Raw genomic sequence first — 6,056 nt, forward strand, 5'->3', positions numbered from 1 at the left:
TCCGCCAAAGCCTGGAACGGTATCAGTTTTTTTGAAAGAAATGTACTAACCAATGAAATTTCCTTTTGGAATATTCCAGCAGCATTTCCTGTCCTTTTGGATATGGTGGAACGACCCGTGAAGACGTGTTCCATTTACTTTTCAACCGGATTTTCCGAGAACCTAAGCCATGGAAAACAACCACACCACTTCAAGGCGATTCTAGAGAAACACACTATAGAAGGGCATGTACACCCATAAAAAAACTAGCTAGTGGTAAAAAAAGGATCAATAGAGACAGGGTGCTGCTACCTTTGGGGTTTTACAGCTATAAACTAAAAACAAAAACGATGAAACGAAAGTATATCTGAATAAAGGCTGTATCAATACATCGAACTGTCGCGATAATATTAACGCTGCAATATAAAGCGATGGATCGATAGCCAAAATGAAACATCGATAACATTCACGATAGTGTAGCGAACTATCGATAGTTCGATAGTTTCTATACTTCTAACATTTTGACTTGTTTGGAAAATAAAGGCAATTGTTTTTACCCATCTTTGATTCTTAAGGTGACAACAACGGTAAAAAAGAATGGTTTAGCGTCTTGATTCTCGAACCGCATGGTACCTGTATTCTATGACCAACAATTCTTAGTTATATCTTTAAGTACAATACATTAAGTAAAAACAGATATTCCTTAACACCTTCGCAATATTATTGCAATATTACCTCCGATCCACTATCGCAAAACTATCGCAATATCCGTGTGGCCTATATTATTGCAATACAACTGCAACCGTTAAAAGTTGGACCCCAATTAATAGTCACCCCTAACCTGAATACACCATTAGCGCATGCAGCGGGTCTTGAGGAAGGGTCCAGAGTTCCAGGCCCCTCTTTATTCTCAGGCCAAACTGAATAAAATAAAGGGTCTTTATTAAACACTCTAAGCAACAGAAGTGTTTAGTTACAATTTTCCCGTAGAGACAATGATTACATGATCAGTTTAATAGTGTTCGACGATTGTCTATTTGTTCTTTCAAGTGTTGTTCTTCTGCGCCTTTTTTAGGAAGATAGAAGATAGGAAACTTTTGTTAATGTCTCGGAGCCGTATGGCATGGGAAAAAACACCCATACTGATTTGGAGACATAATGCAAAATTGGACTGATTACAACACTATCTATCTAAAAACGTGGCAGATGGAAAACACTTGTAGATAATTAGAAATGATACATTTTTTTTAAGTTCACCAACCGGAAGGAAGTCCACTCATTACAATATCAACTAGCTGTTGATCTCCTGTTAAAGAATAGAAAGACAAACCTCTTACAAGCTACTTCACGGCTTATAGCTAATGTAGTAGAACATTCACGATGTCAATGGCGTGAGGCCTCTGGGCACTGTCATACTCAAAGCAGTCTGTAAGAATCTGTTGCAAACAAGTTTCTGAAGGCAATCCCAACACAGGAGGCGATTTTTTTCCTCTCCATGGCAGCCATCAAAAACTGGATATCTTAAAAAGAACCTCCAGAATTCCCTCCCGATGCAGGCTTCTTTTCGTTCAACGAATCTTAAACCCAGCAATCGCGTTCGGTAAATAGTTCCAATGACGTACATGCCAGTGACCATACATCGGATTGAGTTGTTGCTTGTTTTTTCTGTAAAACGCATTCAGGGGCTATATAGCTTGGACTTTCAGCGATGGCAGTACTACGGCTTAAAGACTGCTCTGTCTTTAACTTACTGAGGCCCATGTCGCACAGCTTAGTTATAAGGGAGCCTTTGGCAACAAGAACATTCGCTGGCTTAATGTCCCTGTGCACGACGGGGGGCTTTAAATTGTGCTAATACGCAACCGCCTGAGAAATCTGTCGCGCCACATTCATCTTGTCGTTCCCTTGAATGGTGTGTTTTGTGGACTCTTCGCCTTCGCCAAAAAGTACCTCCTCTAAATTACGACCATTAATTTAATAATGTACTCCGAAACAACGTAGATGGAATTCTTTAAAATCGACACGGCCATGATTTGTACAATGTTTGGATGTCGAATCATGTCATGGACCCGAACTTCTGTTTCGATCACAGACTGAAGACGTCTGGCATTTCGCAATTCCAAAACCTTGACGGCCACGTCAGCTCCCGCCCAAGAGCCTTTGAAGACCACACCAAACGAACCGCGCCCAATTTCTTCAGAAAATGTAATTTCCTCCTTATCCAACACTGGTACAGCTGGAACCGCTGCATTGCCTTTCTGCATTGTTTGCTGTTCGCCGGCATGACCACCATCACAGGTACCTTCATGTAAACCTTCCTCAGGAACCTTTTCTCCGGATGGTGATTGCGAGGTTCTTGACAAGCGTATTGGGCGAATCTCAATTGGATCGGAGACTTCTCTCTCATCACCAAGAGAGACCTCTACAGTGTAGCTGCCAGGCTTATTAACTGGTAGGCAACAAAGTGTATGCCCTTCTTTAATCTTAACGCCATTCCGAAACCACACAAAACGCGCACCATGAGTCATGTGGCATGTCACCACTACCCCAATTACACCAGTTGGCCGCCATCATAGCGCCATATTTCCGATGGGTTATGGAGGATTAGACGCTTTGAATTCTCAACCGCCTGGGGGAACTCATACTTGAAATTCGGCAGCTCGTTAGACGATGGCTTTGCAGAATCATCGTAGGTCTTGTCGAGAAAGCACTTATCACCTTTGTTGATACCCACAACGGTAAACCCGTTTTCCAGGGGGCCATACTCCTCTAAGGGGGTGTCCCTGGTTAACGGTTGTGAAAACGAGTTAGTATCATAGCACTGTTCCCTTGAAAACAAAACCGTGATGAGAAGGACTTCCGAAAAAGATGATTCTGTAACAGATTCATAAGTTATTAATAGGCGATGGTCACCTACATTTTCAACAGTACACAAAGCTCCTTCGCCCCCTTCAATAGCTGGTGCGTAGAGTGGGCTTTGGCTTCTTGATGAGTAATTACCCTTACCAAACCATATGTATTTTGAAACTTATTTTAAAGTATTTAAAATGTATTTTCAGTATTTGAACACTATTTTCCTGTATTTTAATACTATTTGACAAAAAAATTTAAATTTTCGCCCCTGTTTGAAATATATCTTGAGTGTAGTTAAATTGTATTTCATGTAAAGGAAAACCTCTCTCATCAATTTACAATGTATTTTGTTTAATAAATATGATTAAAATAGAGTATTTAAAATGTATTTTGGGCATAGAACCACTAACACTGTTACAAACAGAGTTCAAATAGACTATTTGAAATATGTTTTAAGGGTTTTTATGCTGACTGTAATTAAGATACTTTTAAATAGGGTACTTTAACTCTGTTTTGAGTTGTATCTAAAATGTATTTGGAGACGCATCCACTCACAAAGTTACAAACATAGTTCAAATAGACTATTTAAAATATGTTTTAAGAGCCTAAATGCTGACCGTATTTTAAATCCTTTTAAATAGGGTACTTTAACACTGTTTTGAGTTGTATCTGAAATGTATTTTGAGACGCATCCACAGACAAAGTTACAAACAGAGTTCAAATAGACTATTTGAAATATGTTTAAAACCTTAAGAACTGACCGCATTTTAAATACTTTTAAATAGGGTACTTAAACACTGTTTTGAGGTCTATTTGAATTGTATTTTGGGCACACAGCACCCTGACTATAAAAACAGATTATCCATAAACTATTTGAAGTCTGCTTAAAGTCATCAAATGCTTACCTTATTGTAAATACTTTAAAGTAGTGAACTTATAACTTATTATTACTAGGGTGCAATACTGTAATGTCTTTTGGGAGACTTATACTCAGACTATAAATAAAAGTAACAATTGCACAAAGTTAATTTTTAAGCCTTCATCGTGTCACGAACTCATAAATGACTCAAAACAAGCTGTCACATATTGTGGACCGGATTCTCCTCCCAACAAAGTTCGAAGCTGAGCGAAAAATTAAATCTAAATTAAATAAAAAAAGAGAAGAAAATTAGGAACAGGTTTTAGCTTTGACTGACAACACGTAACTGTGACAGTGTTCCGATAAAAGACCTATCCGTTCCTCACTGTTCATTACCTGCAAGCTCTCTGCGAAAATCTCCGCGTAGATTTTAGCCGTGATTCAATTAATGCAGTTACGGGACTTTCCATAAGTTTTTTAAAAGAAAGTTCTTAAAATCGCATTTTAATTTCATATAGAAATTTTTTCACAAGCAGCCGAAGCCGCGGGCCGAGAACCGGATGCACGCGGTCGACAGAGGTTTATCTAAAATAAGCCCTTGAAATTACATAATAAATAAATTATCCAAGCTAAGATCTCACCTCATATATATTGCATCAAGAAACAAAGCTCAGATATGAATAAACTCCGACATATGGTTATCTTTCTCTCATAGATTATTCCGCACATGCATGGCATATTATTTCTAAGATGTCACGCGCGACTGAAATCACGACTTCGCGCCGCGGTGATTTGACAAATGCACGTGATAAACAAACCGTCCTTTGTCCTTTGCTCATTTCAAATTATTGTACCGGCGGTTGCTGTGATGGCGGGTGCGCTTGATTTTACTGTTTGTTACGATCTTACAAAAGTATACATTTCAACTCTGCGGATTGTCTGAACACGTAGATGTTGCATTTATCACGGATCAAAAATGGGTATGACTCCTCAGCGACTGTTATATACTTTGAAAGGATCTGGTTCAGTTTCTCTCCGAAGCACGCGGTCTAATGCTGTCTTGTGTGTTAATCCAAGAGTCTTCTGTTATGTGAGTATTATACACAATATATGCATAACATGTTACTAAGACGCTTAAGTATACGCCATATGAGAAACAAATGAAGGGTAGTAAACATTTATATACTCCCGCCTGTACGGCAATTTTAGTTTTTACAGGGTTCCATGCTCAGCCTCGCTGTTCTCAGTCACTTGATGTCACGTCACCGACCTCTTTCATGCTCGTGTAAATTTGATGGTGTTATTCTTATGTTGTTCTTTATCAGCCAATAATTAAACGTTCAGGCGTAGCCTGCAAGCTTCTGATAATAATTGAGTAAAGCCGTGAATATAATAAAAAATGTAAGTTACATGTATGTAGATTATTATTTACCGGTAACGTAACGCAATACTCTTTTGAAGCGAAAGATTGATAGCCTGTGTACCGACCCCCTTCCCCTCCGATTTTTATTGAGGGGAGGTGGTTTGTACACAGGCTAAAGATTGATTTCAGCATTTCTGAAAAATTCCATAAGAATTTCCCGAGAATTCGTAGGGAAATCAACGTAAAGTAATCGGCTAAGAGATAATTCCGGTGAAATCCTAGCGTAGGACTGTGTGGAGAAATTTCGAAGAAGTAAATCTTGCTTTTTCAGAGTAATTTTCGACGGTTTTGTATTCATTTTATTTCATGAATTTAAATGGTATTTTCATCCTGTTTTTGTACTGTTTTTATGCTCTTTCGACCGATTTTTGTACTGTTTTCAGACAACTCTAAGGCTATTTTCTTACAATTTTATACTGTTTTTGCATTTTTGCATCCTATTTTTGATGTATTTTCACAATATACGCGTGCTATTGCTTTTCTTCCTCTGTGGTATTTTAATACTATTTTCAAAGTATTTTTATTGTATTTGCAAATACGATTATTTCACTAAATTTCGAAACCCATTAAAAAGCTATTAAAATATATTTTGAAGCATAACATTTTAATAGCGTTTTAAACAGGTTAAAACACCTTTAAAATCAGTCGAAAAATATATTAAAAATATATTTTTGGACCTATTTTAAACCTGTTTTTTTCAAAATACGTTTAAAATTGCCATTAAAAATAGTTTTAAAATAGTATAGCAAATTAAAATATGTTTCTGAAACTGTTTTTATCCTGTTTTTATTCCGATTTATAAGATATTTAAAAACTATTTTAGACCTGTTTTGAGCCTTGCAAAAGCCCTGGAATTTTTTATATATTTTAAACGAATTTAAAAATACATTAAAAATTCTTTTTTAATAGCGTTTTAAACAGGTTAAAACACCTTTAAAAGCA

At 37.2% G+C, this 6,056-nt stretch overlaps 1 pseudogene; it reads right to left on the reverse strand.

The window, feature by feature from the left end:
- Positions 1-1,395: 1,395 nt before the first annotated feature.
- LOC140932217 (uncharacterized) lies at positions 1,396-2,507 on the reverse strand (annotated as a pseudogene).
- Positions 2,508-6,056: the final 3,549 nt, after the last annotated feature.

Source organism: Porites lutea, chromosome 3, assembly GCF_958299795.1.
Source record: "Porites lutea chromosome 3, jaPorLute2.1, whole genome shotgun sequence".
NCBI lineage: Eukaryota > Metazoa > Cnidaria > Anthozoa > Scleractinia > Poritidae > Porites > Porites lutea.